Below are 27,521 nucleotides of genomic sequence, written 5' to 3' on the forward strand. Positions count from 1 at the left end.
GGCTACCCCGCACCCTGCGCCGAGCCCGCCGTTCTGCACCCACCCCGTCCCCTCGGGGTGAAAAGTCTCCTTGGGCTTCCGTCCTCCCGACGGCCAGGCTGGACCCGGACTTGGATCGAGGGAGTCGGGAAGTCTGCCTTCCTCCCTCCCTTTTGGCGTAGCCGTAGCCTCTCTTCATAATCTTTATTCCTAGAAACTGTTCTTGCCGGAGAACTTCAACATCGGCTCTGTTTTCTGCTCCCAGGCAATACTGTGAGGCTCTGTATTCTGCCCCACCTGGGCCCTCTGCCACATGCATCGCTAGAAGACGAGGGGAGAAAACTTCCTTGCTTATGAGAGGTGTTTAGCAGAGTCAGTCCAAGTCTGATGACCTGAAGGTGAATCTCTGTTAACTTGTTGGAACCTGACCTGCCCCGAAAGCCTGCTGCGTGTGATGAATGGGCTTGGTAACCTGCGAAGGACTTCCGGGACTTCCCTGGTGTGAATCGTTATTTACTATACCATTCTGGGAGGTAGGCTTGGGGAGCCCTGAGAGTCAAACTATTCCAGCAGGGCCCCAAACTCCCAAGGGCTGTGAGTCTTCACACCCCACGGCAATCTGTCTTCAACAAGGGCCAACAAGAGCTTTTACTGTGATCAGAAGGACCCTGAGGTTGCCGTTTTTTGCCTGTGATTTGCAAGAGTTAAATAAACTGGTTCAACCTTTTAAGTGTTTTAGAGCTGGGCGTGGCGGCACCGCCTGTAATCTCAGTGCTTGGAAGGCTGACCCAGGAGGATTGCCACGAATTTAAGGCCAGCCTGGGCTACAAAGTGAGCTGAAGTTTCATAGCAAAACCCTGTCTCAAAAACAACAACAAAAAGTCTTTTAAATGACAAGGGTTATAGAAAGTCAGAGCCTTGTGCTGGTTTACCATTTTGCCCTTAGCCCCTCTCACCCCAGATACTTGGCAAATACGCATATGGAAATATGGCCAGGTAAGAAAAGGGAAGAGCTGAGCATGGTGGTGCATACCTGTAATCCCAGCACTCTGGAGGCTGAGGCAGGAGGATCCCTGTGAGTTCAAGGGCTACATAGTGAGTTCACAGCCAGCGTGAACTTCATAACAAGACCTGTCTCAAAAAAAAAAAAAGTTTGAAAAAGGAAGAATAGCCTGTGATCGTGGATCGCTGCCCTTAAGGAACAAAAGATTTGACCTAGGTGTAATAAATAGAAAACAGAAGATGTTGCCCAGTACTCTTGCTAATTGCTGAGTGTTGATAATGAATATTCCCCGAGCCACTGGAGGAAAAACTGCTTCTGGCCTGGGCTGGGCAAAGATAAACCAGGAAAGGGAGGAAAGTTTGAACTGTGACTTGAGGCTAAGCAGGCTTGAGGAAAGTTTGAACTACAGCTTGAGGCTAAGCTATAGAGAAAGGAGAGGAGAAAAACTGGTGATGAGAACACCACCATGGTGTCTCACAGGGCCTCCCAGACACTGAGAATGCCATGCCCGTGGGAGAGGCGAAACCCTCATGAGCATGGAGGAGGAGGCCCCAGAATGGAGGCTGGTGATGCACTGCAGAAGCTCATTGCAGACGGCCCAAAGTCCTGTCAGTTAAGCTGAGGGCATTTACTGGGAAGGACTGTGGAACCGACTCTGTACTCTACTGATGTTTCCAAACACCTATCCCAAATATTTCTCATGGCTGAAATACCGCTTGTATACACCAGTGTTAAAATACTTCACCTTGAGTTAGTACTTATTGCTTTAAGCCCCAGGGCCACTGCCCCCCACCACCCGTGTACCCCAAACTTCCCTGTGCTATACCAACTAAAGGGTTGATACTGGGTCCCCCGGAGGTCTTCCAGGACACTTCTGGTGAACTCTAATGCAAGACTCAACTCTAACTTATGCCCTGTGACCCTCGAGGATACCTATGAACCCAACTTCTCCAAACAAAACCCATGTGTCCTGTCTCTTTGCCCAGGTTCTTGGTCTTAATCCACCTTTGTAGAACAAGTGCCTTTGAAAAGCTGGCTTAGGTTGAGATGATAAATGGCAAAGGCCATGAACAAGGATAAAAATAGGAAGTCTAAGGGAAGAGCAGAAATGGGTAAACGGAAGAGCTCTGCCACGATTTCAAATCAGCGCCACGCCCACCCCCACCACTGTCACCTCTGTGCTTACTGACCCTCTTGCGGTGCCTGCAGCAGCACTGTCGACCCTGACGGGGACGTTTTCTGTCTGTGTCACAGCCCTTGCCACCAGGGCTACCAAACACTTGCAATGTGGCAAGTGTGACTGAAGAACTGAATTTTGAACTTCATTTAATTTTAATTCTATAAATTTAGATAGCAGCATATGGCTAGTGGCTACCAATATGGCACAGCACTGTTCTAGAAATCCTCACTTCTCTTACTCATTTCATTTTTTTTTTTAACATTCAAATGTCACCATTTGAGTTAGGGCCCCATGACGATGTGATTTAAAGTTGCAGCCCTTCCTGCCACTCCTTCGCTTGTGCCTCTGCACCACCCCCCCCAGAGAGCGCACCACCATCTAACAGTCTATGTATTTCACGTGCCTGTTGTCTGCCGCCCTATAACCAGAATTACACTCCGTATGGGCAGGATTTTTCTCCTGTTTTGTTTAGTATCTAGAACATATTAGCTGAATAAATGAATGCTTTCATATATAGGAACTCAGTTTTTCAAATGGAGCTTAACCTGGGTTTTTATATAAAATCCCCTGATTGTGCAATATCGGGAGCTTAAAACTGTACATCCTCCATATGCCAGTGCCACAGAGGTCACATAAGACCTTTGTGCAGAAGTTGGTGACTTTTCCGAAAGGTTGAGGTACTGACGCTGATTTTCACTTAGAAGAAGGGCATCAAAGCGAGAGCTCCAGCTTCTGTCCATATTTCCAGACAGAAAACATTCCCATCAGTAACTCGGATGTTCCTGGCTATTAGCCATAAGGGGCGATTCGAGAACAGAAAGATAGCTCTGACAATCAGCTAGCTGCAATTGTCAGAGGGTCTGAATTAGTTAGATGTTAGACAGTAAAATAGCAGATTAGGAAGAGCAGAAAATTATTGCAGATTTGTTGCACACTATATTTTCCAAAGATGACCGCCATAGCATCCCTTGTCCCCTGAGCTCATCTGCAGTGTGATCTTGCCTCTTCCCCATTAGGATATGGGGTTTGTCTCTCCAGCCCCTTGAATCTGAGCAGGACATGCGAATGCTTTGGGTCAATTGAATCCACTGAGTTCTGTAAATAACCAGTTCACCAGTTCTGTAAATAACCCTTAATTGGCCTGGCAGCTTCCATCTCCTGCTGTCTTGGAACGCTTGTGATTGGGATGTGCCCACTCAGAACCCCACATCCTTACTCTGAGAAACGCAAGCCACATGGGGAGGTGCTCTGGTAGCAGAGCTCCCATTAAACAGCAGCAGCAATTGCTGGCCATTTGTGAGCTTTTTTTTTTTTTTTTTTTTTTTTTTTTTTTTTTTTTGGTCTTTTTGAGACAGGGTATCGCTATGCAGTTCAGGCTGGCCTTGAGCTCACTTTGTAGCCCAGCCTGGTCTCAAACTCACAACTATCCATCTGCCTCAGCCTCCCGAGTTTGTGAGCTGTTTTGTCCAGCCAAAGCGTCAGAAGACTTCTCTACCAGCCGCTCCTCAACTACAATCATGCCTGAGAAGCCCGAGCAAGAAGTGCCCAGCTGAGACCCATCCACCACTGAAGTAAGAGAGGATAAGAAATTGTTTAAAGCCACACAGTTAGAGGGATTTGTTACATAATAATAGATGATCAGGACACATGATTCAGAGCAATGCGAAGAACATACTATTTTGTAAGTGAAAGGAAGGAAATTCATATTCATTTTTGTATTTGCATAAAGAAACCCTAGAAATTTCTTGCAAGTAAGTGGAATTAGCTACATGGGGGGAAAGGAGAATTTTCATGGATAACTTTACATACATTTTTTAAAATATGTGAATATATTACCTAGTCAATGTTTTTGTTTTTTGGTGGTGGTGGTAATGAGGGTGGAAATATGGCCTTCACACAGAGCTAAATCTTCAGCCTTTTTAAAATTAAAGAAAAAATTTATTTTGAGGCAGTACCTCAGTAAGTCACTAAGTTGCCCAGGCTGGGCTTCAACCTGAGTTCCTCCTGCCATAGTTCCCAGAATGCTGGGATTGTAAATGTCCACCACAATGCCTGGCTCAAACAATGTTTTAAAATAATTCTAGATTTAAAGACGCAAGAAAATTGATTTAGTAGACTTTAGTTTTATGTAACAGTGATACTGACTAAGCTAGAGAGCATTAAGTGAAAACCTAGCCACGGACGGGAGAGAGTGGGCTCCACTCTCACAAAGGCCTGGAAAGAAAGATGTGCCAGAGCTCCAAAATTTAACAGTAAAGATTGACCCTAGACTAGGGGATAGAGGAGGATAACACACTCCATATGACTACCAAGATTACCAAGGAAACCATGGATGACCTGGGTTTTCCCAAGTGTTTCTCCACAACCTGTCTAGTGCTGATCTTCTGATAAACGTACAGCACGGATGACAAGCTAATGACTCCCTGCACCACAGCTGTTAGGACTTTGATGAGTCCTGTTTGGAATTAATCCCTTTCTACCATGTCCCAGTTTAAATTCTGCCCCCATAGAAGGTATTTTGCATTGCTTCACCAGCTTTCGAAAATAAACTCATGTACCGTTTGTCTTCCCGTTTAACTCTGCCTACACTGCCGTATGAAATGACCAAAATGTGTTAAATATAAGCATAAGCTTGCTGAGGGATAAGGTTGAGCAGGAAGGCGATGATCAGAAGGCAGGCAGATCCTTTCCCCAGAAACCCAAGTCTTCCCCTACTGCCTCTGCCGAGAATGCCAGATAGAACCATTTGTGTACTTGATACTAATCCTATTTTTATGTTTTCTTATGAAATGAGTATGCAGTGGAGAGAAATGTAGCAAAATAATGAAATGTTTTAAATCTAAAAGTGTTAAGTCTTTCTTAATTTAGTTTTCAAGAATCAGACTGTTCATGACAAAGCTATGTGATACTGGGCTTTTTTTTTTTTTTAGTACATCACGCACTATGCATCATGCAAATATTCCCCTCGGGGATGATAAACTTTTCTTGTGTCATTTGCATTAGTGGTTCTAGCCAGAGACTGTCACTGATAGGAATGGGTGCCGTTCTGTACGAGTTCATCTTCTGTTCATTATAACTATAATCTTGAAACAAAATTTCTTCATGCCTTTTCGTATGCTACTTACTGTTATCTTCCTGGAAACTTTTTAAAATTCAGACACTTGAAGTTACCAATTTGTGTGTGTGTGTGTGTGTGTGTGTGTGTGTGTGAGTTAGAACTTTTATGGAAAACAAAATTCTGCATATCAGCATGCCCAGGAAGAGAGAGAAAGAGGGAAATAAAGGAATTAACCGACAGACACAAGCAAACCAAGCCAATTTTGTCCCATCTTCCCCTCTCTGCTTGAAGACGTCTACTCAGCACCATACAGCTCAAACAGTACCTCCTTCCAGAAGCCTCCTCTGTTCCTCCTACTTGAGATTGACTCTTCCTTTGGAAAACTTCAGCATTTACCTGTAACTATTATTCTAATTTTCCACCTATCTTATTACAGTCTGTACCGTACTTGAATTAAATCAGATGTGCTTCTCAGACCTATTTGAGGTTACAAATCTCCCCAGGGCAGAAATTATATATCTTGTATTTCTCTCTAGCATTTCTGGGGGTTTTTTGGTACTGGAAATTGAACTCAGGATCTTGCACTTGCCGAGCAGGTGCTGTGTTTCTGAGCTATATCCCCAGTCCTCTCTCTCTCGAGCATTTGATACAGTAGCTAGCATTGAATAGATGCTAAATTAATAAATATATGCACAAATAAATGATGGATGGGTGAATAAATCAATGTGCCAAGTCACAGCATTGCTATTGTAAGTCAAGGAGTGCAACACAGAGGCATTGACAGATGCAGTCTCTAAAGTTGTAAGAAAGTACATTATCCCAAGGGTGATGCAAGGCTATAAATGGACTCCAGATGGTGGCATGTTCAGATCAGCAGGGAAGGAAGATGATTTTAGCATCAGTATATAAGTGCTGTAGAGCTGGGAGATGCTGAACGCTGGGCAGCCAGAAAAGCAGGTTACAGGCTCCCAGACATAAAGAGTTAAAATGGTAATCCATGAGACACAGTTAATAGAAGCAGCCTCTGTGCTTTCTTATATGTCTAGTATTAGTGTATTCTGTGTACAATTTCTGCACTAATTAAATGAGCTGATGTTTGTAACACTGTGTGTAAATTTTAAAGCACTCCACTGATAATGCTGCCTTTCTGCTAGGAGTGAAGAGGAAGGGGGTGGATGCGATGATGCCTTGGAGAGAGCAGAGCCTGAATTAGGTTGAGAGAAGAAAGAAATGGGATGCCAATCATGCCCACCCTGAAATTAGAGACCTTTAAGAATGCAGTAGCCCCCAACCCCATCCACTATTTGCAGTTTTGCTTTAAGTGTTGCGGTCTGTATATGCTACCCAGCCTAGTCAACTAGTAGCTCTCTTGCTTGTCAGGTGAACTGTTGCAATAGCTCTGTGTTTGTTTTCAAGTAACTTTTATTTCACTCAACCCAGTAATTGTTCTATTCACTACTAGTTATTGTTGCTAATCTCTTACTGTGTCTACTTTGTAAGTTAAATTTTATCAAAGGTCTGTTTATGCAGGAAAAAACACATAGGATTCGATACTATCCATGGTTTCAGGCACCCGCTGGGAATCCTGGAACATATCTCCCACAGATAAGGGGCCACCACAGTATCTTCTGTATGTGACTGGAAACTATTTGCAATACTGACCCACGCTAAATGCAGAAGTCATGAGCAAACCTATCCCAGCAATATGAGTAGGTATGAGCTCAAACTGGACTTTAAGATCCAGGTAAGAAGATACAAATCAAAGCCACAGAACATAGATCAGCTGGTCTCCAATGTTTGTAAACATAAAGAAGGTCTTTAGCTTGGAGAAGATGGCAACACCCAAGGGATGAAAAGGAAGTTGTTGGTTTTCTTTTATGTTTTGTTTTGTTTTGTTTTGAGGCAGGGTCTCACGATGTAGTTCAGACTGTCTTTTAACTCACTGTGGTCCCGGCTGACCTTGAATTTATGGTGATCCTCCTGCCTCAGCTTCCCAAGTGCTGGGATTATAGACATGCACCACCATGCCCAGTGTAGAAGTTGTTTTCAAATGTTTTTGAATATGAAGCGGAATTGGACTCACTCTGTATACTGAAGATGAAAAAGGGATACTACAGAGAAAGGAGTTTGGTATTTTCCCCCCAAAGATAATAAAGGCTTTTCTGTTATTTAAAGTACTTTTGGAACCTAGAATGGTTGCTATCCTTGCAAAATGGGGAGCTTTGAGTGGACATGACATAGTCGGATGACTGGGCTAGGTGACCTGTAATGTCCCTTACAATAAAGACAGTTATTTCATGACCGTCATGCATACTGAAACAGATGTAGGGCAAAGCTTCTCAGTGTGGTCTGGGTTTGATAGACTTGCTCAAGACCCTTCCAGGGGTTCCGCAAAGATCTTGTAAAAATAACACTAAACTAACTGGCCCTTGTGGTGCACACCTATAATCCCAGCACTCTAGGAAGCCGAGGTAGAAAGATCTCAAGTTTGAGCCCAAGTTTGGTGGAACTTAGTGAGATCCTGTACCAAAATTTTATTTTATCTTATTTTTTTGAGACAAGGTCTCACTATGCAGTTCAGGCTGGCCTTGAGCTCACTTTGTAGCTTAGGCTGGTCTCGAACTCACAATGATCCTCCTGCCTCAACCTCCCGAGTGCTGGGATTACAGGCGTGCACCACCACTCCCGGCTTTCAAAATTTTTAAATAAATAAATAAATAAAAGGGTTGAGGAGACTGTATATCTCTGTGTGAAGGCTCTGAATTCAATCCTCAGGACAAAAAGAAAAGAAAAGAAAGAAAAGAGAAAAGAAAAAAGAAAGAAAGAAAGATGCTAAACTTATTTTTTTTTGCTAGAGATCAAACTTAGAGCTAACAAGTGCTAACCAAGTGCTCTACCACTGAGCTACATGCTAACCAAGTGCTCTACCACTGAGCTACATGCCCAGCCCTGAGCTACTTTCTTGTTAATACTAAGACGTCATTTACCACCTTTGTTTTCATGCTTTCATGATATACATTGGTGTTTTCCCAGATATAGATGCATTGTGTTACATTGGACAGAATGTTGGAACAGATGTGAGAACCCAGCTGCTTCTATAAAGCCAGACAGAAAAGAACTAACAGCAATATACATTGCAACTCTTCTAAATTTAGTTTTATTTTAAAAACACAGATATTTTCATAGAATATATTATTTTTAATAACAAATAATTGGCTTATTATTAAACAAATTTAGAAATTAATACTTAAAAATTTCTCAGTTTTAACTGTCACGGTGGCACATGTCTATAATCTCAGCAGCACTCGGGAGGATGAGGCAGGAGAATGATTGTGAGTTCAAGCCTGTGCTACGTAGTGAGTTCAAGCCAGTCTGAACTATATAACAAGACCATGTCTCAAAAAAAACGAAAAACAAACAAATAAATAATTTCTCAGTTTTAAATTTTATTTTATTTTTCATTTTATTTTATTTTATTTTTTGTCTTTTTGAGACAGGGTCTCACTATGCAGTTCAGGCTGGTCTTGAGCTCACTTTGTAGCCCAGGCTGGTTTTGAACTTGCAACGATACTCCTGCCTCAGCCTCCCGAGTGCTGGGATTACAGGCATGCGCCACCACGCCTGGCTCAGTTTTAAATTTTAATATGGTAAGTACCCATAGAAACTATTCACATAAATGAAACCTCTTTGGGGTTGTATAAAGTTTAACAGTGTAAAGGGTCTCCTGAGACAAAAAAGTACTGCTATTACTCAAATAAGTAAAAAACTTCTAAGTTGTTGAGAAGACTAGAGAAATTAAAAATCAAAAATCTAAAGCAGTAAATCCCTTCTCCACTGTGGCTGGTGCTGTTTGTTTGTTTGTTTGTTTTTTCTCTTTTTGTTTTTTTTGGGTGCTGTTGTTGTTTAATCCCCAGTGAGACACAGAGAACCCACATCACCCTGATGTACAAACTCTGGTCTAGTTATGATTTTCACCAGCTGTCTTTCCTCACATATTGCCCCTCTAGGCAAACTCCAAATCTTCAGACAGGTTATTCCTGAAACACCTTCTTTCCTGCCAGCCATCAGAACAGAACTTCCTCATCCTTTATACTCTAAACCCAGTTGAGGGTAGTACAGCAAACATGGAACATGGAGTCGAAAGGCCTAGGTCAACTCTCACACCGATAATTTATTGGCTCTTTGACCTCAGCCGAGTGCTTCACTCCTCTGGGCCTTTTCCTCATCTATAAAATAAGGATAATAACACTCAATGTGCAGAGTGGTTATAAAGCTCAAAGTAAACAATGCTTGTGAAAACACCCTGTAAATGAGAATATACATGTGTCAGCTCTTGTTAATAATCTTCACCTGTTCTATACTCAGAAATGGTGTCAACCAAAAAATTCCACAATGTACTTAACCAATGTACTTAACCAAAATGATCTCTGAACAAACAGGCATGCTTACACACACATGTACATGTTTACTGGATATACTCACATGAAATTTGTACATATTTTTTACTTTTTTTTTTTTTTTTTTGGTACTGGGAATCAAACTCGGGACCTTGCGATCGCTAGGCAGGTGTTTTTGCTGCTGAGCTATACCCCTGGTCCTGTACATATTTTTATAAGCACATAAACTTTGTAAATGTGTTTGGTTTGCTGCCCAAATTCATTTTCATTTTCTAAACCTTTATATCAAACCCAATACAGAGAAACTGTCGGCTTATATCAATGCTTCATTTCTAAATCAATCTGATTAAAAGAAGTAGTATCTATAAGAGCAGCAATGAAGAACTTTTTAAACACTTACCTAAGGACTTCAGAGGTAGCTCAGTGACAGAGTGCTTGCTTGGCATGTGTGTGGACTGGGTTTGATTCCCAGCATCGCCAAAAATTAAAAAAAAAATAAGTTAAAAAGGTAAATAAATAAAATAAAATTAGATGTGACACTCATCTGGACCATCTGGGGCCCAAAGAGGGAGGGCTCAAGGGAGAGTCACTTAAAATGGTATTTATTCCTACTGCTATTAAAAAAGCTGCTAACTAAATCTTTTCATCTTTAGGTGCTCTGTTATATCTACTTATTTAGAAGTGAGCAGAGCTGTTAGTCATAATGTTCCTGCTTATTCCTGATAAAATGTCAAAGCCTTCATTGTCAAGGCGGAAAGCCTCTGACTCAGTTCTCTAGTTTATTTAGAGCAAACCAGGATCAGCTGTAGCCCACAGGGGGACCTACAAGTTTGTTATCCTTGACTCGTTCTTTGTCAGATTCCTGGGGGCTGATGTGTAAGTTCCCTATCACTTATGTGGTTCTCTCCAGGATGAGCCACTGCATAGAACTATAATGTTACGACACAGGTCAAAACTGACAATGTTGAACTTTCTAAAATGCAGAGGGGAAACACGCTCTCGGGTACTTTTTATAATGGTAACAATGGATTTTACACTTATTTAAACAGGAGACTCAAAAGATCAACAAAGCTTATTGTTTGTCAAGATTTAATAGTTTCCCTCAAGATATATGGAAAGATAATTTGGGGGTCTCTATTTACCTTGTAGCTATTAGAAAAAAATCATGAAATACATTTTGAAAGAGCATGAAATCACAGGAAGGGTTTGGCCGCACGGCTGTGGGTTATCTAACCTCCTCTCTTTGTTAGCATTTTTCCTCATGGTTTCGGAACCCTAAATAAGCAACACTATTGTAGGATGGGCTCTGGGGCCAGACGGGCTGGGTTCAGTTCCCCCTTTGCCTGTAGCCAGTTTTGTGGAGTTGACTGGGCCACATATTTGGTCCCAGTTTCCTCATTTACAAAATAGGGTTAACAGGAGCTGCCTCATAGGATGATTGTTGAAATAAATGAGTTATTATCTAGAACACACTTAACATAATGTTGGCAGTCAGGGGTATAAAGGTGTGAGAGATTATCTTCATTATTCATTTCAGTTTGGGTCCATGGGCTTTAGAAAAGCAGAAAACCTCCTGAAATGATACAACAATGCCTGTGCACTTTTCTGGTAGAAGAGACAGAGGCTTCATCAAGCTTTCAAAGTATGCAATCAAGTGAGGAAATCTTCTAAGGCCTACAGCATTTGGGGCAGAGACTGACTCCCTAAATGTAGCATGTAGAAACAGGCCCACACCAAACACAGATGTAAGCTGAGGCATTAATTATGAACTCAACTACAGTTTGAAGGATTGCTCTTTGGCTTAGTGGATTCTTGTTACAAATGGAGGTTTCCCATCACCATCACTTAAAGGTCAAAACTAAAAATGAACAAAGGTCATGCTCTATACTGTCCTTTGTGAGGTGGACCAGTATATGTTGGCAAGGTGATTTGGGAGAGGCTGGAGGCAGCTGGTCAAGGAAGGGCCAATGGAAATCCCATACTTTGTTTATACTCAAATCCTAAAAATACTCCAAAGAAAGGACAATCAGTACAGAATCATGTGAGAAGTACAATGGAGGGCAGAAAATGACAAGGCGTCTTCAGGAGGTGACTTATTTTCTGTCTCAGTATTGTATTTGTCTACCTATGGCAGCTCAAATTCTCCAGAAGAGACCAAAGGGATGGCAGGACTTGGAGGCTATGTTTTCTCAAGCATTTACCAGAATTTTATGACTCCTCACAGTTACTGTTGAGTATGTATTTAGAATAATTTTCTGCCATGACAACAGGTAATCCTTATAAAATTTCAATTTCTAACAAGAGGGGAAAGATGTTGCTTTTCTAGCTTTTCTGCTTTATAGTTTGCATACTAATAACCCTGAGAAGCTACTCAGTATTCTAAATAATTGAAGCTGCCTTGCTTGAAATCCACTTTATTATTCTTGGTTTAAAACTGACAGATTCTTTCTTCTCCCTGAGCTGCTTTGATAGGTTCCTGGAATGGCCCTTGCTTGCTTACGGATCACACCCTTGGCTCACATTAGATATCTTTGCAATCAAACAAGATATGAAGTTGATTTTGTCTTAAGACTTCAACATTTTTTCTAGTTTAATTATAAGTTGTGTCCAGTAATCAAACAATCAATATTTATAGAATCCCAACCCCATCCATGCTCAGTACTGGGTTAGCAGGCAGCAGAATCTATTCCCTAAAGGAGCTTAGAATGTAATTGTGAGAGTCAAAATAATCACAATTTGAAAAGGAGAAAAGCTTTTAAATAGTCACTAAGCTCCACCGTATTCTGAGGTGAGGCGGGAAGATGACTAAGTCAAGGGTTTGTGCCCTCTGCAGCCGGGGGGTTCTCCTAGAAACTGTTTTGGGTGCAAGAGTTTATAAGATTTCCAGAAATTCAAGGGAAGAGACCCATTAAGTTGGCATAATTGAGGAAGACATCATAGCTAAGCCAGTTTTGATAGATGAGAAGATAGACTGGGAATGGGAAAGAGTAAAGTCATGGGGACAGTGATGTCATTTAGAGGGGAATCTCTGTGAATGAAGCCCTTTGATGTTTGGCAGAACCCAAGCTGCAAGCAAGCATCCACTGGTCTTAGAAATCGATTGACTTAGAAAACGCGTTGGGAAGTCAAAAATGTAAATATGCTGGGGTGTGTGGGATAGGCTGAATTACAGAGGGTCTCGGATATTAGGCAGAGAACAGTTTTGGTTGGAACTACCATCTTGTGGTAATTTGTCAGTAATTTTCAAAAGACCTTGTAGAAAACATGAGGTTATACCTTTGACCACATGTAGGCAAATCTACAAAAAGGATGATACTGTAGACATGAAGGGAATGAGTACTGTTCAAAAAGGAGTGCCACACAAATGTTACCATGGTGAAACTGGAAGAGTTTACAGGGCTCCTCAGCCTGCTGTTGGCATTATTGTAAACAAGCAAGTTAAGGGCAAGATATTTGCCAAGAGGATTAAGGGGGATACTGAGCATATTAAGCACTCTAAGAATCAAGCTAGCTTCCTGAAATGCATCAAGGAAAATGACCAGGAAAAAAAAAGGAAGCCAAAGAGAAAGGTACCCGGGTTCAACGGAAGTGCCAGCCTGCCCTGCCCAAGAGAAGCACGCTGTGGAGACCTAACAGAAGGAAGCTTGAGTTGCTGGAATTAATTCACTTTGAATTCATGGCATAACCTGGGGATGTAGCTTGGCCATACACCACCTAAGTAGTGGCTAACTGTTCTAGGCCTTGCTTGAAAATAAAAAAAAAGTGTCCTGAATTATAAGGGTACTTTTCTTAATTGAACAGGTGTGTGGTGCCCTTACCTCAGAAAAACAAATACTTGGGGCAGATAGATTCTCATGGCACCTGGTTAGTTGTGCCGTCTTTACTCTGCAGTACTTTTCTTGCTGAAAGATGTGTAGTACTGTGCAGGTATTCACCCAACTGGCCAAATATTTATGAAATATTTATATTGCCTTGGAAAGCCTCTAAATCATCATGGGAAAAAGATGTATCAAAATAGATGGGAAGCAGTGTATGACATCTCAGTTAAATATATAAATTTTTAAAGCAAAAAAAAAAAGAATCAGAACAAACATTTTCAAACTGTAGAAAATAATTTCTGGAAAACCAAACAAGGGATTTTGTACCTCACCGTTCATCTTTGCTAATTCTTTTTGCATCAGATCTGAACTAATACCCAAACAGGTTGCTAGAGAAATTATCTTACTAAACATGTTTAAACTGCACACAGGATTAAGACCCTCATCATTTTACAGACTGACCTACTTCAAAGGAAGTCCATTCAAATGTAATGGGCGGATTTCCATGGGTTAGTAGATGTGCTCAGGGCTGATTTGAAATCTTTCCTCCATAATACTTTAATCAATTCAGAGGGAAGACTTTTCTAAATTATGAGAGGGAAAAAAATAACATACCACACAATTTTGCTTCCTCTTTAATGATAAATGAACAGTAAGCAAATACATTGGCTGAGAAGTGTGGCATGGATCATCCACAGCCCTTGAAAGTGGTGCTTCTGGCCTTTGACCCTGTACAGTATAACTACTGATTAAATCCTATGATGGTGGACCACTGAATGTTTTCTATAAATCCCCTAAGCTGGCGCTGCTTCTTAGGATTTAGGCGCTAGTAGAAGGGATGTACCAGAGACAGCTTCCATAACTGAACTTTTCCAGAAGGAGCAAGGATGAATGATTTCACTGGCCAAACACCTGAGGAGGTTAAATGCATGGTAGATTAGGTTTCCCTAATGAACTTGCCCCAGGCCTAACCTAGTGCTGGCCTCATTCCAGAACCACAGGGCTGGCGTGTAAATACTCTGCAGAGGGCTAAGCTACCCGAGAATGCTGAAGGTTACTTAAGGTAGAGTGCCTTACCATCATTCTTAGTGGTCTCTGAGAAGTCCTACATCTGACACACACTGTGTCAAACTGTAAGTAGAAAACAGGCTTAGAGGTAGAGAACTTAGCCAAAGCTTTACCATACATGTAGATGGCTCATACATCCCTAAGAAGTTTAGTGTGTCGCGTCCCCTAAGACTCTTACTCAGAATTAACCCTTAACCTCTGAACAAATCAAATGTCAGAGTAGATTTTGTAGCAGCCTCATAAGGAAATATCTGGCTCAACCACAGGAAAAAATATTAAAATCATACAACACTGGCACAAACACAGTTAGCCAAAATATAAATATGACACAAGCTAACAAAAGCCCATAGCATTGAAAGGATTGGTATTTCGTGTTTATGAAAGACAAGATGTAGAGCAGTTGATGTGAGACAAAGATCTTGGCATGAGGCAAAGGACAGGACTGTAGGGTGATCGCAGGAGCCTCCTCAATACCACTGACTCCAGAAAGAACTCAATGCGAGCCTTAACTCCTCAAATTAGGAGGGCTGCAATGAGGGCAGCAGCAGTTTGAAACAGGGCGGTTACGTATACACACGCAGATTACCAGCCAGAAAGTGGATTTCTTAGTTCTACCTCCCCCAGCACTGCACCCTAGAATTGGAACTTGAGTGCCAGTAGTTTACTTGAGAGGTGCTCTTAGGAACACCAGTAGAAGAATGGAGAACTTCAACAGGGGTATACATGGGAATCAATAAAGGCCTCTCACCAAGAAAGATAACATGTGTGTGAAGAGAGAAAAGTAGAAACCAGCATAGAGAGTGAGGGTGCTGTGGTGTTTATACTCACACTATTGTAGGCAGCTAGGTGAAATAAAAATGATAGGCAATCAGACAGGGCCAGGCCCTTGAGGGAGTTAGTGCGGAAGATGAGAACACATTAAAAGTGCGGCTGGAGACACATCTGAAGGCAAGACCTTGAGATTAAAGACCTTGAGAGCAAAATCATGAGGTGGGTACAATGTGGAACAAAATTATGACCAACCAGTAAGATTACAAGTGTAGCTGTTTAGGTAATATTGATCCAATGGGGAAACAAATCAAGTAGCAAGTGTACATGGGTGACATCATTAACCTCCATTGATAATCTACAGTCTTAGTGGTGTCTTTAATCTTAGTCTTAGTAGTCTTACTGTTAGTGCTAGTCTTAGTGGCTTGGAGAAGATGGCCACCCACCCCTAATGAGATAATGGTTTATTCCTACAAGAAATCTCAAAAGTGTCGTACCAATAATATCAAGTTTCCATTTACCCCTTAGGGAGGTATATACATCTGGTCACTGTGGCTTTCATCTTCTTCAGATGCACCTCCAGCCACAGTTTTGATGTGTCCTCATCTTCCACACTGACTCAAGGGTCTAGCCCTGTCTCACTGTTTATATTTCCGCCTAGTTTAGCTGTCTATAATACTCTGCTCTTCATCTTCCTGAAAGCCATAGGTAAAACTCCACATGGAAGATATGTTCCCTATGTAGGAAGAGAGCAATATTCTTATCAACGATGGGAATGCAAACCACAAGAAATATGTATGATACTTGTTTGTTTGAATTTTGTGTGTGTGACTGGGTCTTGCTATGTAGTCCAGGCTGGCCTTGAACTCTCAGTGATCCTCCTGTCTCAGCTTCCTAAATACTGGGATTACAGGTGTGTGCCACCATGCCTGCCTATGATTCTTGGCAGACTCACCTTTACATCCCTTGGCACTTCTCCATGATTAACTGCCCTAGTTCAGTCCTTTTGTCTTGTTCCTTCTTCATAATTTCCTGTTCTTTGTCCAAGTCAGTATATAAAGTCAATCCTAACTGCTTCTTTGAGTCTTAATTTCCTTATGAAACCTCCTGTGTCACACAAAACTCATATAAACTTTTATATAACTTATATAAAATAACTTTAACCGTTAACTTATTATCCTATCTTTTGATACAGGGGTCCCTGCCAAGGACTTAGAATAGTAACAAAGAAAAGGACTTCTTCCACTTCTATATTGGACCACAGCAAAAGACTGCAGACTGGATGGCTTAAGCAGTAGAAAGTTATTCCTCACAGAATGGAGTCTAGAAGTCCAAGATCTGAGTGTTGGCAGGTTTGGGTTCTCCAGGGCCTTTCTCCTTGGCTTACAGATGACTGCCTTCTTGCTGGGTCCCCATGTGGCTTTTTTATCTGTGTTCATGCCTCCCTGGTGTCTCTTGGTACAGTATGTCCACGTTTTATTTTTAGTTGTTTTTTTGAAACAGGGTCACTGTGTAGTCCAGGCAGGCTGGCCTCAAACTCAGGGCAATCCTCCTGCCTCAGCCTCCAAGTGCTGAGATTACAGGCATGTGCTACTACACCTACCCACATTTCCTTTTATGTGCACACTTGCGAGGTTAAATTGGGGTCCTCCTATATGAACTTACCAAACCGTAATTACCACTCTAAAAGCTCTTAATATCATTACATTTAGAGGACTAGGGATTAAGAATATGACATGAATTTGAGTCATGGTTAAGCCCACAACAGAGAGGGCGACAATTCATCATTTAAACTTGTGCATGTTTCTGTTATGAAAGAAAATACACATTAACTAGGATCAGACCTCTAATTAAAGTTGAAAATAAAGTTTTCTTATACTGAAAGAGAGCTTTTACAACCCCAGTCCCTAAGGACACCTGCCAAAGGACCCTCTGGTGTTTAGTACCTGGGGGTTTTGCTCTATTAAATCCCATGTGCGATGTGTGAACATTCCAGTAAAAACTGATCTCCACCAAGTGCCTCCCAAGCACCAGAAACCTGCACCACTCAAGTGGTTCCTAGAGTATGGAATTTTCCCCATTTAATATATGAAAAAACTAAGGTTTAGAGAGGCAAAGTAACTGTATATTTAGTTCTTCGTTAAAGTACTTGAACTTGTCTCCTAGTAGAAGTACAAAGACAAGCTTCACCTGTTCTGCAATTATTATATTTAACTCAATAAATATTTGAATGGTGAGCTCAGCCTTGGGGGAAGGTAGAAGAGTGAAGTAATTTACAAGGCTCTGGGTCTCTTCCCAAGAAGCTGACTACGCAATAGGGAGAGAGCAGGAATGTGCTAGCTCAGGAGAAGGTAGCAGCTGAAGCGACAGTTGATACAAGCAATAAATTGCAGTGTGGGAACACCCCCCTTACCCCCAATACTATGGATTGAACCCAAGGCCCTCACAATAAGCACACTAACCTATATCTCCAGCGCTTTTATTATTTTATTTATTTATTGTTTTGAGATAGGGCCTTACTATGTTGCCCAGACTGGGCTCATACTTCAGATCCTCCTGCCTCAGCCTCTCAGAGTGCTGGGATGACAGTCACTCAACCCATATGGCTCTGCCCATTCTTTCACATCATGTGCTCCTGAAGTCAAAGTAGAGAGTTAGAGTCGAATCCAGGCACTGCCACACAGGAGGTGAGCACTGAGAGCCAGCAAAGCAGCTGAGATGCTGTGGAGGATGCCAGGGCAGGAGAGGTGGAAGATGGCAGCCCTGGGCCCAGCATGAGCCGGAGGTGCGAGCTGCCCCTCTACAGAGTGCTTTGATGAAACCAGGCGATAACACTGAAATACCGGGGAAGTTTGCAGTGAACTCCCCACTTGGAGCTTCTCTGCTCAAATCAAATGACCCAGATGCCTGGGCCTGCACGCTTGCCTGATGAGAGCAGTAGTTCCTCTTTACTAGGTTATGCCTTCTTCAAGTATTATAGATCCACCACTTCCAGTTGTCTCACAGCAGTCAACTTCTGCCAGCAGCTGGGGTTGTGTCACTTGGTCCACTGGTTCAGAGGACTAAAGATCAGTTAAGATCTGTGTCTAAATCTTGGCCGTACTATTTTACCAGCTGTAGGATTTGCTTCACTATACCTCAGTTTTCTCACCTGTTAAGTGGGTATATCAAACCCAATCTGCAGGAATCATTGAATATGTATAAATTACTTAGCACATTGCCCGATCCCTAGAATGCTCTAAAGGTCTGCTCTTCTTGCTGTTATTACTCCAGGGTTTTGTCAGTTTGTATAAGTCTGCCTTTGGATAATCACCTGTGTGCGAGAACAGTGCTATTGGAGCAACACCTTCAGTTTGGGATATACATGTAGTACAGTTAATTGTGCTATGTTCCAAAGGTAGTTCTGCAACCCCAACCCATTCTGGTCATTTCTTCCATGTGCCATATTCCCCAAAGACAACAGGAAAGTAATCTAGAAAAGCGTCTTTGATGAACAGTTGAGTGGCATCTTTTTAGTAGACCAAGTACAAATATTTCTCTTAAAAAAAAAAAGTCAAAATCATGTCTGAGTGCTGTTGGAAGGAGGATTTATGCCACATGCGCATTTAATACAAACAAAACTCTATTCCATCTAAGAGATTAGGTTGGAGATATCAAAAGGCCCCCTTTTGACAATACTTTAGGCAAGATTAAGAAAAATGTGTTAATACTTCCACCATTTACATCCATGAATCATGTATATTCATAATTACTCCTCAGCTAATAATAACCCGAGTTTCCATTACTTGAACAGACAGGGGCTGGTTACATGATAAGGTGATGGATGATTAATCCATGGGTATTTTAAATTTGTACTGAGTAAATCCAACATGGGGTACTGGAGGCTGAGATGTTATATAAAGAGGCCACATGAAACTTGTAAATCCTTTATTCATTTCCCTGCTGTAAAGTAGAGACTGAAGGCAGGGGATCAGCCTCCTTGACCCCGAATTCTGCTCCTACTGTTGTCTGTGTGTCCTATGCAAATCACTTATCTATACCTCCGTCTGCCCATCTAAAAGGTATTCAACTAATACCTCATTCATGGAGTTGTGAGGATAAAATACCGTACACACAAGGTTTCAACCCACTTAATTTCCACATTGTAAGCACCCAACAGTGTTGTCCATTCATATGATTATTAACTAGTGGTCATTTTGTCATTCTTTAAAACACAATGCCTAAGGCCTTCACGTGATCTGTGTTTTTCTGCTTCTTTCTGTAGTTCCTCATCACCTTTGTACCTCAAGAGGGGGAGGAACACTTGTGTCCCCTCCTCTAGGGAAGTTCAGATTTGTGAAGGGGAAGAGCATGCATTCGGGGTCAGCCGGGAGGGTGCGGATACAGGAACTACTGTAAAACTGAGGGTAGAGCCGAGAAAACCACAGCAGTGGTGAATCTAGGCAGAAACAGGGGAAGACACAGTCTATTCAGCATTCTAAGTTAGTGTTTCCCTTCATTCCTGCAAAACACAGGAAATGCAAATATGTGTTAACCAAGCACCCCAGGCTTCATATGAGGGAGCCAGGATGAACATTTTTAACCTTCTTTTAATCGAGGTGACATTAATTTATTGGGAAGTAAACAGTTACATTAACATTTCAGCAATCTTACCTATCAACACACTTTCAAGTGAGATAAATTAACCCATGGAGGATGATTTCTGATGGTTTGGAAGTTAACAAAATGTACTTCATCCAGGAACAAACTTCAGTCTTTCAATATTCTGAATTTATAACCAGACATGGGAATAAAAGATCCATAGAGACATTAACTATTAATGTTTTCCCCTACATCTGCTTGAAGAACTCCCTCCCATCATCACTAGGGTGTACAGAGCCTAAAGTGGAAATCTTAAAGGGCCCCAACAGATGTGGATGCTTAGACAAGGATTCTCCTCAGCTCTCTCTTAGCCTGGGGCTCCTGGGTGATTCTGTGGGTGAATTCAGGGGAGAAGCTTGAGAAATCTAACTTGAAACAAATGGATGGTCTTGGAAAAGTGCATTACTACAAGACTGACTTCAGATGTCATCCACATCAGGGTACAGGCTGTCCTTGCTGTGCCAGAGGAAGCCATCCCTCTGCTGGGAAGGAGCCAGGATTTGGCAACCAGAGAGACTCTGAGATGCTTGCTGGGCAGCAAGACCAGGACAGGTGCCTCCAGAGACAATAACTAGTAATTAGCAACTGGAAGCAAATGGGCAGGCAGAGGTGAAAGCAGTCCAGGAACTTGATTTTGTTTATCTTTTCCTTTGGTATCTGAAAAATCACACTGATGATGACCGTGCTTGAATCTACAGAGCCTGATTGGTTTATTCATCTAGAAATGATCACATTGAGGGTTTTGCATTTTTGTCTTAGGTTTAATATGAGTGGCAGGCTTGGGTTTAGATAGCTACTGTGTGGGCAGCCTCTTCTCCAGCGTACGGGTTCTCAGAATGAGACTCCCAGGGCCAACAGGATATCTGAGCAAAGCGGAGAGGAAGCCCTGGGCACAGTTCTGCTTGGAAACCCATGATGTAAATTCATGCCACTTGCTGCAAACACTGAGAAGCTCTTGAGCATTTGTATTTGCCTATGAAACATGCTCTTGACTTGATCAAATGAGAAGCGATGTGAACCCTGCCCACAGGTTATTTATCTCAGCATTGAATGCTCTGTGTCTGAGATTCTATTACCATGGAAGTCCCCGTGGACCTCTGGCTCTTTTTCTCTGAATTTAAATAAGTCTGGTGCATTTGCATGTATTCTCATGGGTCATAATTTTGAACGACAGAATCATCATGGGGGCTGTGCTCTGAGCTCTCCATAAGAGGAAGCCAAGACAATTGATCAGGATTAACTTCCTAGGCCAGGGGTCAGCAAATTATAGTTCACAGCACATATCCATCCTGCTGATTTCCTTGAAAATAAAGACTCATTAGTACATAGCTGCAACCATTTATCAATGAGTTGGCTCTGGCTACTTTCAAACCACAGCAATAGGGTTGAGTTGTCACAACGGTGGCCATGTGGCTGCGCAGCCTGGAGTATTTCCTACAAAGTCCCCTGCAGCAGCAAGTTGGCTGACCTCTGCCCCAGGCATGCCCCTTCTCCAGACTTCATGGGGAAGCCTAGTAAAGGATGGAAGAGGAAGCATAAGCTGAGTTCCTTTTCCCTTCTGTGTGCTCAGGGACTTCCTTTCTTGTATCCCTCCTTGCTCCTACCCCAGAAATCACAAAGTTCCTTTATTCTTTTATCTTTGATCCTCAGATTCTCAGAGGTGACTCAGTTATGCTCTGGCCGATCATTGGTCTGTGCTTGCATGTTTTATTTCATTCAATTCTTTCATCTCCCAGTCTGCTGTCTTGGCCGGCTTCCTCCTGGTGGACATATTATTCTAAAGTATTTGATAGTGTGAGTACTTCTAAAATACTCAGTGTTATTGGTTTTAGGTTGTGTTGTTAATCTGTGCAATAGTTTGGGTGTTGAATGTTTCCCAAAGGCCCATGTGTCAAGGACTTAGCCACCATGGTGGCACTTCTGGGAGGTGGTGGAACCTTTAAGAGGTGAGGCCTGGTGGGAGGACCTTAGGTCATTGGAGGTGTTCCCTTAGAGATTGTGGACACACACACACACACACACACACACACACACACATACTCATGCATGCATGCACACACGCATGCATGTGCGCTTTTTTTTTTCTGGCCATAAGATGTGTATTTTGCTTATTTGTTTGCCTCAGCCTCCTCAGGGCTGGGATTACAGGTGTGCGGCATCACACCCAGCAAGATAAGAGAGTTTGCTCTGTCACACCCTCCTGCTCTGATGTGCTCCCTTGTGACAGGCCAAGAGCAACAGGGTTGACAGATCAGGGGCAGGAACCTCCAAGACTGTAGGGCAAAATAAACCTATTCTCCATACAAGTCCATTGCCTCAGGTATTTTGTTATGCGGATGGAAAGCTGAACTAACACCACAAATATATATTTTATTGTGCTGTAAATCTGATTTTGGTTCATTATTTTTCACTGAAAACAATTTTTACTTAATATTATGCTTTTAAAGTGCATTTATGATACTTGTGTGCCTCGCATTTATTGTCTAATTATACTTCAAAGCTTTTAGGAGAAAAGGACAATAGATTCTTCCCTCAGAACAGGAGGATCCCTGGAGTGTGAGTGCTTTATAATCCTAGGAAAGACAGTCCTTTTGAAAGAGTCTGCCATAAATATATCACAATTGGACTTACAGCAATTGATAGGAGCCCTGAATTCTTTATAAACCTTGGTGTCAAGCTTAATGATGAGGCAATATTTCTGACAAGCCTTCAGCATATTCTTTACTAACTCTCACCCAATATATTCCTGTAAACCAATTTGTGCCCAACCTTTCCTAACCATCCACTGTCTATACTAGGTTGTCGTCAGGACAGTCAAATGAGGCATGGGGCTTCTCCCAAGATGAAGATTCAGGTGGGCCTATCTCTAAAAAGGCCAAAACCAGAGCCAGGGCCTGTTGGTCCTCAACAGCTTCTAGATTAGCTCCTGTCAGGCTCAGCTGTGAGCAGGACCCAGGCTCTCAGTGTCCTCTTCCCTTGCCATGTCCTGCACTGTCAGGAAGCCATGTTTCCTTCATTCTCATTCCCAACCTTTGGCTTCTGAGCTTCCAGGAATTAGGGGTCTCATGAGCAGGGAATCATAACAATTTGCCAAATGAAATGGGTTTGATCAATGAGTTTTCATTAGACTCAAGGGACAAGTATCCAACTTTGACCATTTATTATTCCCACAAAATATTATAAAGTTTCCTGGCCAGAGCTTTTTAATCTTAGCTGTCATGAAAATTCATGTTCTTCATGTTGTTTTCTATAGTGTGTCTTTTGACATGTGATACTTTGCCAAAATGAAGATAAGCAATAAATAGTTGACTAAAACTAGAGATTTCCAGGTACACTTGCAATAATGTTTGAATTTTACTGATGTTGATGTGGTCAAGTTCCTAACAGAGTCAGATGATTGGAGAGGGAGAGTACTAAATGTAGCAATCAAATTAATTCTATTTGTTTTCTCCTCTCTCTACCAAATTTTAGGGTCCTACTGAGTTATATTTAGGCTGTATCTTGGGGAGGGGCAATGGTGAATTAAAAGGGGGCTGGTCTCCCACAGGTTGTGATGGAGAGATCTTATTTACTTGTCCAGAGAGTGGAAGCTCTGCACAGGATGGTGACAAGTGACTTCAGTGTGGGCAAAACAGTGCTCTAAGTTCAGACCAAGGCTGTTGGCAATTTTACTAATTAAAAAGCTCTTTTGGTCCATAATTCACCTCTTTGGTATCCAATCAATACCTCCTTCAACTCAATTTCTTATACTGATAAGGGAAATGGAGGACCGTAGTTCAACTCATAGCATTTTTTTAAAAAAATCTGAACAATGTTCCTCCATCAAAAAGCACATGCACAAATCAAGCTTGAGAGAAAAAGATAACCCAGGCTGGTTCTTTGCCTTTCTGTCTCTATGACTGTGACTTCTATCGCACATGTCTCAGTATTTCAGATGAACAAGCAATCTTTTCAGTTTGCAATTGACAAAGGTTAAGAAAACCTCTCTAAAATTTAATTTAGGGAAAGCTATTCTAGCTTTTAGCTAAAGAGATTGCACACTAATTAAATGGAAGTGCCCATCAGGATTATAACAAGAAGTTCCTTGAAAGGAAAAGTCTTTAATAATGCAGAAAGCAGAAAATATAATAAAATTCATTAAAATATCTTTAGAATAAACAGTTGTAACAATGAAGTTTTTTTTTCTTTTAACCCAGAAGGTCATTTTATTAATCCTAATTATCTTTTTAAAATAAAAATCCAAAAATTCTTAATCAAGGAACAGCTTCAATCCCATGGCAGAATCAAACACTTTCTAAGCACTTCAGCTAAGGACCTTTCTGTGTAGCAGTTTCTCTACTAAGAAATCTTTCTATTTGCTGCCTCTATCTCCAAAACACATTCCAGAGTTTAACTCAACTTCTGCATAGCTCCTAAGCATGAATTAGTTGTTATCTTCTCACCCATATTGAAAAGTCACAAAAGTGAAGTGTCATTTTGTTTTTTTAGAAAACCAAAAAAGTCAATTTCTTATGATAGCTAGGCCTAAGGAACAGCAAATGTATTAGAACTTAGATGATGGTTACAGAGATTTACCCCATAGTATTTTCCTCTGTGAATTATCTACTCTTAGACTATGCTGAATTTTTTAAAATTAAAAAACACATAGAACGTATAATTATCTTAATATAACCATTTAAGTTAAGAAAATAAAGCCCTAACTTCCTTAGTTGGAACATTCATGAACATAAAGCAATAACTATGAGAGCTCAATGTTTTCACATTGCTTTTTAGCTTGTACTTCCTGAATTCATTTACATCTACACTTTAACACATTTTCTAAAGGAAAACAAGCCACGCTACTCCCCCACCACCTAACACTTTCAGAGTTTTGATTCCCTTGAATTGTAAATAGTCTCTTAAAAATTTCAAGACTAACTTATCTGGACGGTGCAAGGCCCTAGATTCAATACAATACCCCACACTGCAAAAACGAAACAAAAGTTTTGTCACTACATTAGTTTCACAAGGATTGGCCTACATTAGGAGGTAATATGAGAGGCAAAGAAACATTTCTGTTTTTGTGTACCTTGATGCTTCTTTGGGTATAAGCCACTAATTTGTCTGCCATTCTTTTCCTTCCCTTCCCATTCATTCTGCCTCATTTCCACCAAGACCTCTTGTTTCTCTACCATGTACTGAGCTCTGCATAGAAAAATGAAATATGCATCAGAAATTGTAAGCAAGGAATGGTTGGTGTAATGCTTTGAACAGCTTGAAAAAGAAAGCTTTCTTCAGAATGGACTACTATGAAAGATCTATTTCTCTAGAATTCAACTCTAACTTAACCTTAACACTTTGCCCAATTACAGAAAAGTAATTTTCTGAAGAACTAACTACTATCTGAGGACTTCTGTTAGATTCTCAGCTGTCCCATCCAAAGTAGAACCAAAATGTCAGGACAATTCAAAGCACAGATTCAATTCATAGGACTGTTTTCTTTTAATATCCTTTACCAAGATTATTTGCCAGGAGATAAGGTCTTTGGGAGACAGTGGTTAGAACCCAGTGCTGTATCAAAATACTGTAATGGAACCCTCTTTCCCTTTGCTTAGAAAGTGAAATATTTAGCACCATGCTAATTGTAAATTACCTTCAAAACTGCTAGAGTGTAAGCTTCTAGAGGAAAGATACATCCACCAACATATCCCAAGAAAGGAGAGCAGTGTTTCACATGTTACTTGATAAATATTTGTTAGTTGAATGGATAAGGTCAGAAGTTAAGGTTCAGCATTTGTGTGTGGGAAATGGGAATGAAGAGGCCCCTGTTAGGTTTTGGTTGAGAATGTCTTCTCATGCGATCACAGATGGGACTTTTGGAAAGGGATTGAATCATGGGGCGATGTAACTGGCTTGCTGTTAGGAACTGGGCTAGGTGGGAAGAGATGGGTTACTGGAGGTGTGGCCTGGAAGGGCGCACCACCCGCCCTGACTCCTCCCTTGTCTTTCTGCTTCCTGGTGGCCATGAGGTGAGCAGCTTTGCTGTTCTTGGTGGATCCACCGTGCTGCTTCTGTCTTTTTTTTATTTTAAAAATAAAAGAATGAAAACATATTAACAGACATCCATTTACAAAATAGCACAAGAACAATACAAGCAATACTGAATTACAGACAAGGTGACAGGAAATTAATGATGGTTGTTGTAGTATGTATTGATATCTTCAAAGTGGTGACTCAGGAAAACAAATATAGACATGCAAGATTGATCAAATAATTAATCATTAACTGTTCCTTTCAACAAAGTGATAGAAGTCAGTAGTACAACAATGTTAGCTATCCTATGTATACATATATATATAATTTCCCCTTTTTTCTTTTCTCTTTTCCCTCATCCCAGTTGCTCTTTACTTTTGAGCATTTTCCTTTCATTTCACAATGTGTATCATACCTCCTAGTTTTTATTCACTCTTTCAGGTTCTTACACTAGTGAGACAACATGCTGCTTACACATGCAGGTCTGATTTATTTCACTTATGAGTATGTTCTCTAGTTGTGACCACTTACCTATAAAAGCCTCAAGTTTATTTTTCTTTACAGCTGAGTAATATTCATTATGTAATAATACCACAATTTTTTTAACCATTCCTCAGTGGATGGACATTTGGGTTACCTCCATGATTTAGCTATTACAAATTGCGCTTCTGTAAACATGGGTGCACATTTAAACCCACCAAACATGGACTGGAAATTCTGAAACTGTGAAGTGAAACAAACCTCTCCTCTTTAAAGTCAGGTACTGGGGTTCAGTGATGAGGAAAGTGGCTAGCAGAGCCCCTACCAGATATTAATCTCTCAGGTGGGTTTGCATTTCAGGAGGGTTACATTTTCCTTTCAAACGCAACTGACTCGCAGAGACGCTGGCTGGCAAAGGAAGGACCACCGAAGCAAAAGCAATTCGTATTTTGTCTGCACATCTGAGCTTTCTGATTCTAAAGTTCACTTAACGATGATACCCTTTCCCCAGTTTGCAGAAAATAATCAAGTTAGTGAAGACTATATTTCCAATTTGGAGTTTGTCTTCAAAATTTTCTTTTTCATAAAAGCTGCTGTTTTCAACTACAACTTGTTTACATGAGAAGCTAGCTTGCAATGGTTTGGGTTTTGTTCACGGTGCTCAGGGTAGGCCAGGGTTCTAATCATATCTAAGGACCATCAGAGCCACTGCTGCCCTGTAAGGAAAGTCAGCAGTGCAGACATGAGGAATCCTAAAATATAGACTAAATTCAGCACTGGCAAATTATTGCCTAAACTTTGACAGGTCAGGGTCTTTCTATCTCTCCATTTAATAATCTGTAAGATCGGCTTAAAAGCATCTATTCCACCCACCTCCCAGTATTCTATAGAAAACTAACTAATTGAGATGGTCATGATACAAAAACCTTTAAAAATGTCAAGGTAACCAAGAAATATAAGCAAAAACCAGGATAGTGTGCTGGACGTGTATTGGCATAAAAATTTACTGTCATGCTACCCTAGAACTCGGGGAACTAGATCATTTCAGTCGCGTCTCCTGGAAAGCCATGTCTCTCTGCTTTTGGCAGCTGTGATGGAACTCACAGGGCTCTGGTTT

This window comes from Chinchilla lanigera, unplaced genomic scaffold, assembly GCF_000276665.1.
Source record: "Chinchilla lanigera isolate Chin_1 unplaced genomic scaffold, ChiLan1.0 scaffold00009, whole genome shotgun sequence".
Classification (NCBI taxonomy): Eukaryota; Metazoa; Chordata; class Mammalia; order Rodentia; family Chinchillidae; genus Chinchilla; species Chinchilla lanigera.